Source organism: Lygodium microphyllum, chromosome 26, assembly GCF_053477565.2.
Source record: "Lygodium microphyllum isolate KBCC chromosome 26, Lygodium_microphyllum_v1.1.10, whole genome shotgun sequence".
NCBI lineage: Eukaryota > Viridiplantae > Streptophyta > Polypodiopsida > Schizaeales > Lygodiaceae > Lygodium > Lygodium microphyllum.
In genome coordinates, this window is record NC_141160.1 from 126,073,655 (window position 1) to 126,087,360 (window position 13,706).

The following is a 13,706-nucleotide window of genomic DNA, read 5'->3' on the forward strand; positions in this document are numbered from 1 at the left end:
ATCAAACTAGTATTTGGTATATATTACGTAAGGATATGTTAACTTTTTTAATTTGAAAATTATGGTAAGGAATTAATAAATTACAATAAAAAGTCAGAAAAGGTCAAAGAAATATAGCAAAAAAGGTTACATATGGATATATAAAACATGCAATGAGTGCTCATAGGGATGGTTAGGTACAGCAAAATAGAGCATATAGAGACAAAAACACGGCTAGGTAGCACACAAAGGTAGAAGAGAAAGTAACTAGAATCAAGCTCCATGCCAAAGTGAAACACCTAAAGGAAATACTAATGTAATTTGAGGCCCTAATATCTAAGCACACGATGCACACACTACAAAAGAAAGGCCCTATAGCCGCGCACTATACATGCGAAATAGCGGACGCGTTTATCAGCGTGTCTATTCGCGCTAGTATATAGAACATGTCTATATACCCGCGCGGGGTTTAAACGCGCCTATAGATGTGAAAATAAATGAACATATTTTTCATTTCTCATAAAGTCCCTAAATATGACCAAACATCTTAACAGCTAGTATTTTTTTGAATACATTACCAACTTTACTTCTTTCTAAGTATTACAAATATACATCCAATCATTCAAAGGTAATTATATATGCTACAATGAATTATCAATCTCATCTTGAATGAGATTGGCCCTTGCTAGATTATCTACCTCTAAGTCTATGTTACCAATAGGCAATGAAACAAATAAGTCTATCCCACTGTCAGATGTATTGCTATGCTCAATTTCTTCATCATCATCTGCAACCATATTGTTATTCTCTTCTACGCTTCCTTGAACATCCTCCCGGGGATCATCTTGCACTGCATCATGAATATCATAGATCATGGCATCATCATGTGCATCATCATTGATTGTATCATCATTGATTGTTGGATTGTCATCAACTATCTCTATGTTGGTAGGATTGCCATATATTGGTTTTAAACGATTAGATATGGGGATGATGTGCCACCATCGGTTATTGTTTACTATTGGGTGATACACAACCTGCATTTAAAGAACGAAAAGTAAACAACTGAGATATTTATTGTATTTTGAGAATGTATCAAGAAGTAATATATATAAAAATAAATAGCTTCTAATACACTTGCTCGCATTGTTGAGGTAGTACGAATGTGTCATTCTTGCCTTGGTGAAATTTTGTGGAGTCAATCACTACAAAACCACTTGGATGATGTCTAATTGTGCAATACTCACCCGTTGTTACTACTTCTTTAAACCACTTAACATCTAGTACATATATAAAAAATCGCCTAAAGTCAAGCTTCAAAATATCTTGGATCAAGCCACAATAACCTTCCATGGTGCCATTGGTATCCTCGAAGTTTGCAAGGATACCACAATCGTGGGTATTTCTCTTATCATCTATACGTTGAGTTCGAAAATGTTTGCCTTCACACCAAATAGCATTGAAAAATATGCACTAGTAGTACATTGTTGAGATCATATTAATTATTTAGTTAAAGATAAAAACATGTGAAATTATTATATCATATATAACTAAAGATAATTTAATTATAAGTATGTCTCATCTTTGATAAGCAACCTCGTGCATATTCCCACTCCTCTTGTGATATATCCATCGCCTCCTCTTTTTTCATCTTCTCCATTTTTTCATGTATCCAATCTATATCAATATGACGTGGAAGTGTACTTAAATGTTCTAGATATGGGACATTACGTCCATGTCTAGCACGAAATGCTTGCCTTTCACTTACTCTTCTTGCCCTTGCTTCTTTATATAGTGTCACCCATTTGCTCATTACTTTGCTGTTAAGCACACAAAATACATTTAACTTACGAAGTTCCTCTTTCATTAGCACTTTGCTTCTTCCTTTTCCTTGAAATATTATAGAGGTCATCCTCAAATCTTCATCATCTTTCCATAGTCGTGGTAAAGAGGGGTCCACTTTAGTAAGATATTCAGAGATTCGTACAAGGGATGATTGCATTAACCAACCCTCAGTCATATTTCCCTCGGGCCGTGCATTTTGCCTCACATAATCTTTTAGAAATTTTCATAAAGCGCTCTAGAAAAAACATCCACCTTGCATGAACTACCCCATAAATTGCGATCTCATCAATCATATGCACGAGTAAGTGTACTTGAGTAGTCAAAATGGAGCAAGCACTGCAACAAAAATGAGATATAGACGCGCATGTTAGATGCGCAAAGTCGGGTGCGTCTATCACAGTGTCTATAGGCGCGTCTAAATGTGCGTGTAAATAGACGCAACTTTTGCGTCTATATATCCGCGCAAATAGACGCGCTTATACACGCAAAAATAGACGCACACGTCAAAATTCAAATCATACTTAAATCATTTCTTTTCAAACTACGCATTTCCTTTCCTACGCTTCTTGTGGTTCTGAAGCTTGAGTTTAGCCGACATGCAGTCTCTTCATGCCTCACGTAGTCTTTTCATGCCTCACCTCCTCATAACTCACCTCTTCTTTCATTTCAAACACACAAGGGAAAAAGGAAAGCCAAGGAGAAGAAGAAAGAGAGAACAAGAGAGAGGAGAACAAGAAGAAGCAGCAAGCAAGGAAGCAAGCATCAAGGGAGGGTAACTTACCAAGGAGAGGAAGAAGGAGAAGGAAGAAGCGCCACCACCCGCCACACCAAACACCCAAGGTGAGTCTCTCTCTCTCTCTCTCTATCTCTCTTTCTTTCTATCTTCCTCTCTCCGCTCTGTCTGTGTATTTAGGATTTGTGATTCCATTATGTATTGCATTTTGTAAATCAATAATGGCGGTCATCTGCTAAAATCAGCCGACCAAGTGCGTCTGATAGCGCGTCTACATCTTAGTGTAGACGCAAATATAGATGCGGAAAACGTTTCTCTGGGGACGAGTGTACGGGCACGTGTGCTCTGCAGTGTACACGCGAGGATACACGCGCTGGAAGACGCTCACAGAGACGCATGTATAGACGCGCACAGAGACGTAGATATAGACGCTGTATATAATATGTTTTATCTACACAGGGTAATATGATTTTTCTTATGTAGATGTGGAATCCTGGATCCTCCAGCACCCCATTCAACAAGGAGGAATTCATGGGGGAGATGACCAATTATCTTGGTCGCCCTCCCACTACAGATGAGGTTTTCAATGTGATGTCTGGGACACCTATCACATCTTTGCCTACACAGCGATTAGCTGAGGTAAATGGATCGACCGAAGCACGTACATCTGCAGAGGCACATGTATCGAGTGAGGTAGAGGGTAGTGCACGTCGAGGGAGGAGGGAGAGTGGTGCGGGAGGACGAGGATGTTGAGGGCTTTGTGGGGGTTGCCTAGGTGGTGGCTCTCGATCACCCTCACCGGAAAATAAGAGAGGTGAGCCTCCACAAATGTACTACTCTATCACTGATGTTGGTGGTATCTTGCATGACTTCGAGGGGAGGGAAGTGATAGCCTACTTGAGGAGTGTCGTGGATGCCACATATAAAGATTGCATGATTCTCTTCAAGCACAAAAAAAATGGTTTGTGGTAAGAGGTGCTGCGGGCAGTACATAAAAGGTACCCTAATCCCGAGAATTCATGATTCTCAGATGATTGGAGATGGTCAAAGGTGAGAGACGCACTTCATAACAAGAGGTCTCACCTTATGATGCACCCCAAGGAGTCATTGCGGAGACAAGAGCAGGGGCGCCCTCGATATGGCCAACCACCCAATTGCAACCGCAAGGAGTGGAAAGAGGCCAAGAAGAGAGCAACGGAGAAAATGATAAGTCGCCAACATGCAGAGGCGTGACGTATCCAGATGGCAACCATGGGATCATCGCATTATGAATCGAGTGGCAGGGAGTCATGGGAGGCTGAGTTTGTAAGTATTATTTGATTTCTTTTTTTAAATTAAATTTTGTAATTTGTTTCACTTCATTATGTAGTGTGTTTTAATACGTTGTATGTTCAAATTGTTTTGTAGTTCCATATCGTTGGTAGGATGCCTACTCCTAGAGAGGTAGGATACCATCGAGGTCATAACCGGCCGTCCACTTGGCAGCATTTCTACGAGGAGGGACTCATCACGAAGGAGCAATATAATCGCGCCATGAGGATTCCACCACCAGAAGAGGTATGTTTTATTTTTTACATGAAAAGTATAGATCAATATGATTTATTGTTTGTAATGGTATTTATATACTTTAATCCTTTGTGTAGGCGAACCCTGATGCAGTTGAGGATAGCGAAGGGGGGACTAGCAGTAGCGGTGGCGGCAACGGCAGTGGCACAAGCAACATTGGTGGTAGCGATGATGATGCCTCTTCTGAGGAGATATAGAGGAGCCCTATGCATGCATGCCTCTCCTTGGCTTGTAATTTTCATTTTTGATATGTATTACTTTCAGCGAGTGCTTGCGATCATGACGTCACAAGCACTAGAACTCATAATGTAAAAATGTTTCATCTATATATATGAAATTTCGTGTGCTACATACATTGTTTTGTTTTCAGTATCCAATCTTTGAAATAATCTTTCTCTGTTTTTCCTAAGTATACAATTTGATGTTGATGGGGGGGGAGGGGGGGGGGAAACCAGAGAGCATATGGCCTGCAAGGCCATATGCTCTCTGGTTTTTTTTTCATACCTCTGTTTTGCGCGTCTTTCAGCGCATGTAAATTGCAAGATAAATGCGCGTCTATTCTCGTCAAAAACTTTCAGAGTAAACGCGGTTTTAGACGCGTAGATACACGCGTGTATAGACACACAATATGAATATATCCATTTTTTTATAAATATGATTATATATTTACATAGTGCGTTTATACGCGCATTTATAGGCGCGTCTAAGTGTGCGTCTATTTCTGACTATAAGCGCGCTTTTAGACGCGATTTTGTAGATGCGAAAATAGACGCGTTAATAAACGCGCCCGACTTTTTTTTTTACAATTCAAATATTGCGTTTACAAGCGCGTCTACGAAGCCTTTTTGTTGTAGTGGAGGAAAAGCTTCCTCCACCAAACAAACCACCTCAGTGGACAATACTCGAGCCTCTTGCAACATATTTGGATCGATTTTCTTCAAACTCACAAATCTACCAACATGCAATTGAGAACAGTGATTAGTTTTGTCCATAAATTCAAGCCGGTTTACTATGTGATGTATGTAATATGTAAACTAAAAAATAAGTATAAAGTATACATACCTCGTGAGCTCACCCATCTTGTAAATGATATCACGCACATCTTTCGAAACACAATGGGATATGCTAGTAGGAAGGATGAACTGTATGTAAATATTCATACATTCTTAATTATTCTACATAGTTACTCCACTAATTAATATATTTATGCCTATGAAAATCCTTACCTGAATCATTTTGTGCCAATTGTGAGACTTTAAACTAGATAGTTGCTCCACACCTCTTTTCTTTTTCTTTATGAAGGCTCCCTTGAGGCATCTCATATATCCTGTGGGAGTTCGAAAGCTACATATCTACTGTTTCACCATCTTTTCTTTGGTCTTCGACAACATCCAAGGTACACGCAACAACTCAATCTTTCCTCTGGGTCTGATGCGTGGCCAAGCTCATCTCATACGTCCAATGCTATGTAAATCCTCCCTTACATTGACAGAATCACGAGCCCCGATTAAGGGATCCCATAATGTAGAGGCAACATTCTTAAATATATGCATGGGGTCCAACAGGTGATTGATCTTAAGTTTAGTCCAATATGGGAGACAAGAAAATATGAAGAATTTAAGGCCCAAATAATATATTATTTCTTGTTCTCATAATGGAGTGTACTTTAACGACAAACAAAAGAAGTAAACTAGTTAGTGACTCATGCCGAGTGGAGGATGATCATTGGCATATGTCCAAGTGTCCTTCCAATCTTGAATGGTTAGAGATTGTGGAGTTCTTCTATTAGGGGGGGGTGCATCTTTAGGGTGGTCAATAGGAAGAAAACGATGATGATTGTCATAGATAACATTCTTCAAGCATGTCGGTCTAGAAGAAACCAGAGAGGGACCACAAATTAGACATGCATGATATCTTGATGTAGTTAAACCTATAAAAACAAGTGGGTTAATGATTACATATATTTGATTAAGGGTAAGAATAAATAAAATAGAGTATGTAACTACCTGAACACTCTCCATAGCATGGAAAGTCATGCATGGTCCACAACAATATGTCCTTTAAAGTGAAATCTCTAGAGGACAATGATGCACTCACATCTTGCACCTCAATACTTTTCCATAGCATTTCTAACTCCTCGATCAAAGGCTCTAAGTAAACATCCATGTTTTTTACTTTGTGTTTTCGAGGAATCAGAATGGACAACATTACATGTCCTTTTTTTATTGCCATGGACAGAGGGATATTATAGTTCACCAATACCACTAGCCATATACTATATGAGGTGCTTTTGATACCAAATGGATTTATTCCATCTAATCCTAGACCAAATCTCAAATTTCTGGGCTCTTCTTTGAAAGTAGGCCACAAATTGTCTACGTGTTGCCAAGCTGGTGTATCTGAAGAAATTCTCCACTTTCCATCACTTGAATGGTGACTAGCATGCCATGACATGAGTCTCCCAATAGATTCACACTTAAACATAAGTTGAATACATGGAATAATAGAAAAATATCGCAAAACCTTACGAGCCACATCCATTGATTTCATCTCCTGGTTGTATCTTGGTTCACCACAAATAGGACACTGTCATGCAGATGCAATCATTGACACATGCATGGATTTTAAAGTAATCGAGACCTCCAAGAGATGTCAAGAAACGCCTTGCTTGCTCCCTTCTAGTTGGTAATTTATTTCCATTTGGAAGCATTTGTGACAATAACCTGCATATATTGTGCAAACAAAGTTAACAAACCGCGAATATTGTCTAGAAGCATTTATGAATTAATATCAAATGATACATACTTCAATAATGCATTCAAGCTAGCATTACTCCATCCATAAATGATTTGTAAGTTTAGTATCTCGAGAGATGCATGTAGAATGGAGTAGGTGTAACCTTCGTACAATGGAGTTTTTGATGCTATGTGTAGCAGGTCATCTATCTCTCTAATGGCGCCCTCCCCCCGAACCTCATGGGAAAATAAATTGTGCACCATGTTGTCCAAAATATATTCCTCTAAAACTTGATGGGGCATTTGAAGAGGACGCTATTGTCATTATTAGTCTCTACTCTTCTTGAGGACTCTGCCTCCTCGTGTCCACACTTCGTAGTCTCTCGACGCCTTGGAGGGACCATTTAAGGATGTGGTACCGCATCCTAATGAATTAAAAAAAGGAGGTTTTGTTTAATGGTAAAGATGCAACATAGACCAATAATATTGTGCAAATAAAGCAATAAAGTTTACTGGTTCTTTTTCTTGGTCCCACTCTCCGTACATGCTGAGGTGTGACATTGTGATTCAACGTGCTTGAAAAAAATAGCCTCGACAACAATCACACATACATTTGATTTTCCAGACACACCCTCGACAATGATCACAAATGCATTTAATTTTTTGTCATAGCCATGCATCTCGATTATGAAGACGTAATGTTTCATCCTCACTTGAGGATGTGCTCGTTGACTCATCACCATGCACTGCACTAGGTGATGACGACAACATGATTAAACCTAATTCATGACAACATCAAAATATTTATCATTCATATGTTTACATAAAAACTTTAAGCTGGTGTATTAATTATTCTAAGATCTCAATTTTAAATACACAAAACTTATCATAAATACATAAAAACTTATGATAAGAACTTACTATCAAAACTTATCTAAAAAACAAAAAATTATGATAAAAGCTAAATGCGCGTCTATATCTACGTTTACCTACGTGTCTAAATTTGCATCTATTTACACATCTAACTTCGCATCTACATGTGCGTTTACATAAACTTACACGCTCATATACACGCAAAAATAGACGTAAACATCAAAATTCAAAAGATCTTTAAATCATTTCTTTTCAAACTGCGCCTTTCCTTTCTAGCGTTTTTTGTGGTTCTGAAGCTCGAGTTTAGCCGACATGCAATCTCTTCATGCCTCATCTCCTCATGACTCACCTCTTCTTTCATTTCAAAGAGACAAGAGGGGAAAAAGGAAAGCCAAGGAGAGGAAGAAAGAGAGAATAAGAGAGAGGAGAACAAGAGGAAGAAGAAGAAAAGGAAGGAGAGTAACTCACCAAGGAGAGGAAAAAGGAGAAGGAAGAAGTGCCACCACCCACCACACCAAACACCCAAGGTGAGTCCTCTCTCTCTCTCTCTCTCTCTCTCTCTCTCTCTCTCTCTCTCTGTATTAGGATCTATGATTGCATTTTGTATAGCAGAAATAAATCATGAATGGCAGTCGTCGGTCTGAAATCAGCCGACTGAGCGCGTTTGCCAGCGCATCTACAATTCAGTACAGACGTAGGGATAGATGCAAAGCTATGTTTGCTGTCATTGCGTCTGAGGCTGCATCTCAGAGCGCATGTATTCGGCATCGGAGACACGAGAATACACGCACTCGGCATAAAAGAAGCTTTGACTTCAGAGTTGCGTCTCTAGATGCGTGTATCCTGCACGTGAGACGCGGGAATACACGCACCCTACCCAAAAGCTTTGACTTCAGAGTCGCGTCTCCAGACACGTGTATTCTGCAATCCAGATGTGAGGATACACGTGCGCCAGAAGCATTGACCTAGAAATCGCATCTGATAGTGCGTCTATACTACATCTCAGATGCGGATATATGCGTACTCTAACCAGAGGGTTGCCTTTAGGGACGCGTCTGAGAGCGCGTCTATCCTGCATTTTAGACGCGGTTATATACACGCCAGCCAGCTTTGATAAAAAATAATTTTCATTGCCTAAACGTTATTGTGCTTATTATGTTTCTTTATATTGATAACTAAAGCAAACTAAGAACAAAAACACAATGGGCATGGGGTATAGATATAGTTTTTTAATCAACAATATATTTTTACAATGATGAATGTGACCAAATTTTCTTGATTCATGATCAAATTTCTAGAAGCTTTAGTCTTTCAACGTAGTGAATTAGGTAGTATTATACTTTCGATACAATATTAGAGAATTTGGGAATCTTCCAAGCTCCACTTTCAAATAAGGAGTAAAGATTTGACCAAGTGGCTAAATCTTAACCCCATATTTGAGAGTGGGACTTGGAGGGATTTCTTATATAGTATCTAGGGAAATTTTCACCTCCAAGTGGCTTAATTTAGGGAATGAACAATTAGTATTGTTATTAATTTTCATGTTTAATCTTCAAAGGCGAATGAATGAGAAGCATTAGCACTTCATTTTTATGCTCAATGTCTAAAGAAAGCTAGATTATTAGCACTTTCAAGTGCCATGAGCATCCATGTATATTTTCTATGGGATTTCCACATCTTTGTTTCACTTAAATGGACCTTAGTAAGTGCTTGCAAAATACACTTGAAGAAAATGAAAATGTGTGAGCATCAAAAGCCTTCTCTTACATAATGATTCTAGGCTCACTGAATGATTTGCCATAATCAATGTTGGATTGGATCAAGGATTATGGCTCTTTGAAAATGTTTATGTGTGGATGAAGGTAATATATGATTTTTTGTATGCAAACAAATGTGATATAATGGAAAATGAGAAGTTAAGGAATTATTGGACTACAAAACACAATAGAATATGAGCCATATTGGAATTTTTTATTTGTGGAATTGTACAAATTTGTCTTTTTCTTGTGTTTTTTTTGTAGATGTCGCATCCTAGTTCATCTAGAAATGACCCAGATTTGGATCGCATGAATGATACATTGGGCTTGTTCGGTAGAGGGGTTAATGCATTTTTTGGAGATTTTCCTAGTAGGGAAGACTTCATAGGAGAGATGTCCAGACACCTTGACCACTCTCCCACAGCAGACGAGGTGTTCAACGTCATGTCTGGAACGCCTCTGATGTCTTTGCCTGGCACCACTTTCCAAACTCCAATTGCAGGTACTCCACGTGCAGCACCTGTACATGCATCGGCTGAAGCACAAGCGTCAGCCGACGCATGTGCATCTGCAGAAGCATGGGCATCCAGCGATGCAGAGGGTAGTCGACATAGAGGGAGGGAGAGTCGAGGGGGAGGACGAGGCTTGTGTGGGGATTGCCTAGGAGGTGGCGAGTGATCACCCTCACCAGAAGATCACGTAGAGGAGCCTGTACACCAGTACTATAGAGTTATAGATACTGGTGGCATCTTCCATGATGATGAAGGAAGATATGTAATGGCGTACATGAGGAGCGTCATGCATGCGACGTATAAAGATTGTTTCGTTTACTTCAAAAATCAGAAAAGCCGCTTGTGGCAGGAGGTGTTGAGGGCAGTCCGTAGGAGGTACCCAAATCCTGAGGGTCGGTGATTCTTGGATGATGGGGGATGCACAGAAGTGAGGGATTTGCTTCACAATAAAAGATCCCACCTTATGACACGTGCCAGGGACTCACTGCGGAGACAGGAGGAGGGGCGTGGAGCCTATAGCCAACCACCTATGTGCCACCGCATAGAGTGGAAGAAAGCCAAGATAAAAGCAGCAGAGAAAGTGAAGAATTGCCAGCACGCAGAGGCGCGATGCATCCAAATGGAAACCATGGGATCATCACATTACGGATTGAGCGGCAGAGAGTCGTGGGAGGCAGAGTTTGTAAGTATATTTTGATATCTAGTTTTTTAACATTTATATTTCTTTAAATTCTTTATATAATTTGTTCTAATACATTGTCTCTCATAATTGTTTGTATATATCATAATTGTTTTGCAGACTACTATCATTGGTAGGATACCTACTCTTAGAGAGGTAGGTTACCATCGAGGCCATAACCGCGTAGCCACATTGCTTCACTTCTATGAGGAGGGTCTCATCACTGAGGACCAATACAACCGGGCTATGAGGATTCGACAGCCAGAGGAGGTATGTTTTTTTACTTTTCTATTAAAATTATAGATAATTATAACTTTTTCTCCACCATGTGTACGTAAGAAACCTTGATCTTTTGTGTGTGTAGGCGAACCCCGATGTGGAGCATAGCGAGGAGGGGGGTAGTGACGCTAGTAGCCATGGTGATTCTAATGAAGATGTTTCTTCTTCAAATTCGTAGAGGAGCACCATACCTCCTCTATGGCCTTGTTTTCTTATATATCTGTTATCCATCTTTGAGCCTACTACTTGCGGCCACGCTTTAGGTCGCAAGCACTTAAACTCCCCATGTAAATACTTTTTATCTAAAATGAATACATGGACATTTGTTTTCAATTTCTGTGCTTTCAGATCCATTCTTTTTTCCAAATGCACAATTTGATGTATGGGAGGGGAAAACTCCGGTTTGTTTTTTCCAGTTTTGTTTTGCGCGTCCATCTGCACGTCTAAATTGCAGAAAACGCGCATTTACAAGCGCGCCTAAAATGCAGAGTACATGTCCTCATACACACGCTACATAATTCAAATTTAAAAAAAGAAATTGAATATCTTTTTTTTTAAAGGAAATTTTTTGTTTTGCGTTCGCATCTATGGGCGTTTGTAAAAGCGCATCTATGGGCGTGTCTATATGCTCGTCTAATTTGCCATGTAGATGTGCTGGTAGATGCACAAAATAAATTAAATAAATGTGTGTCTGTCACACGTGTATATGTGCATCTATTACGCATCTATTTATGCATGTAAATTTCTTCATACATGTGATTATAGACGCGAGTTTGTAGACGTGCAAATAGATGGGTGGGTAGACGCGCCCGTAAGATTTTCTCTATATTCAAAAATCACGTCTAAAAGTGCATCTAAGAGGCCTTTTTGTTGCATTGTATATTTAAATTGTGTTGTAGTATCATATTGTTGGTAGGATGCCTACTCCTAGAGAGGTAGGCTACCATCGAGGTCATAACCAGGCATCCACTTGGCAGCATTTCTACGAGGAGGGACTCATCACAGAGGAGCAATATAATCATGCCATGAGGATTCCACAACCAGAAGAGGTATGTTTTATTTTTTACATGAAAATTATAGGTAACTCTAATTTATTGTTTGTAATGGTATTTATATTCCTTAATCCTTTATGTAGGCGAACACTGATATAGTTGAGGATAGCGAAGGGGGGACTAGCAGTAGCGGCACCGGCACCGGCACTGGCAGCGATGGTGGTAGTGACGATGATGCCTCTTCTAAGGAGATGTAGAGGAGCCCCATGTATGCATGCCTCCCCTTGGCTTGTAGTTTTCATTTTTGATATGTATTACTTTCAGCTAGTGCTTGCAACCATGACCATGCTTGAGGTCACAAGCACTAGAACTCATAATGTAAAAACGTTTCATCTATTTATATGAAATTTCATGTTTTACATACATTGTTTTGTTTTTAGTATAAAAATCTTAGAAATAATATTTTTCTGTTTTCCCTAAGCATACAATTTGATGTTGATGGGCGGGAAAAAAACCAAAGAGCATATGGCTTGCAAAGCCACATGCTCTTAGGTTTTTTTTCCATACCTCTGTTGTGCGCGTCTATTAGGGCGTTTAAATTGCAAGAAAAATGCGCGTCTATTATCGTCAAATATTTGGAGAGTACATGCCTTTTTAGATGCGCAGTTACATGCGTGTATAGACACAGAATATGAATATATCTACTTTTTTATAAATATGATTATATATTTACGGAGCATGTCAATATGCGCATCTATATGCACGTGTAAGTTTCACTATAAGCGCACTTTTAGACGTGAAATTTTAGACGCGGAAGTAGACGCGATAATAAATGCGCTCGACATTTTTAATACAGTTCAAATATTGCGTCTATAAGCACGTCAATGGAGACTTTTTGTTGTAGTGACATCTACTCCCTCCAAGATGTTACAAGCTATCAAGATGAACAATTCAAACCTCGACTCGACAGCTCACAGTATTTAGTTTGGAGTACAATTGGCTCTAGTGAACTGTACAAATGGGTGCCTATTACTTGGAAATCATAGTGGGAAAACTTTACGCTCACCAAATCCTGCAACCTCTATTTTGGGCCCTCATGGATCTCTAACTTTTGTACAATAGCCTCCATTATTCCCTACTCCTAGCACTCCCTTCAACTCCTCCTCTAACCCATGCCTCGTTTGACTCTACCCCTTGGATCTAGAACTCTCTATTCCACCCATTCCACTAGACACTCAATCCAACCCCATAGTGGTACCCCTAATCTAGCATAAGATTCATGAGCTCCGAAAGATGAAGGATACATTGAAGAATGACTCATGTGGGAAATGCATGCAATCTAGGAGAAGAGATTGAATCCCATAAGCATAGTGGTGGAAAGTGCTACCAACCACCCCATAAGACTATAAAGCAATGTACTTGCCTATCATTTAAATGTAATGTCATAGTATTTCTGTTCTTTTAGTCACGTTTCATTGTCCACTTACACAAGATTGTGTTTATGAGTCAAAGCTTCAATCTTGGAACCTAATTCACTTGTGTAATAGTCAGTTGTCATATCTATGTCTTCATGAGTCTTGCTTTTATCTTCCATCCTCCATAGCCATACTCTAAATCCATGCTTTAGTCAACATGGTATCAAAGCCATGGTGAGCATGGCTCAACTTAGCAAACTTCTCTCTCAGGTTCTCTTAATCTTTGGTCAGCTCATGAGCTCATTCCTTACTTCCAATCCACTCTTCCTTTCATGGCGACC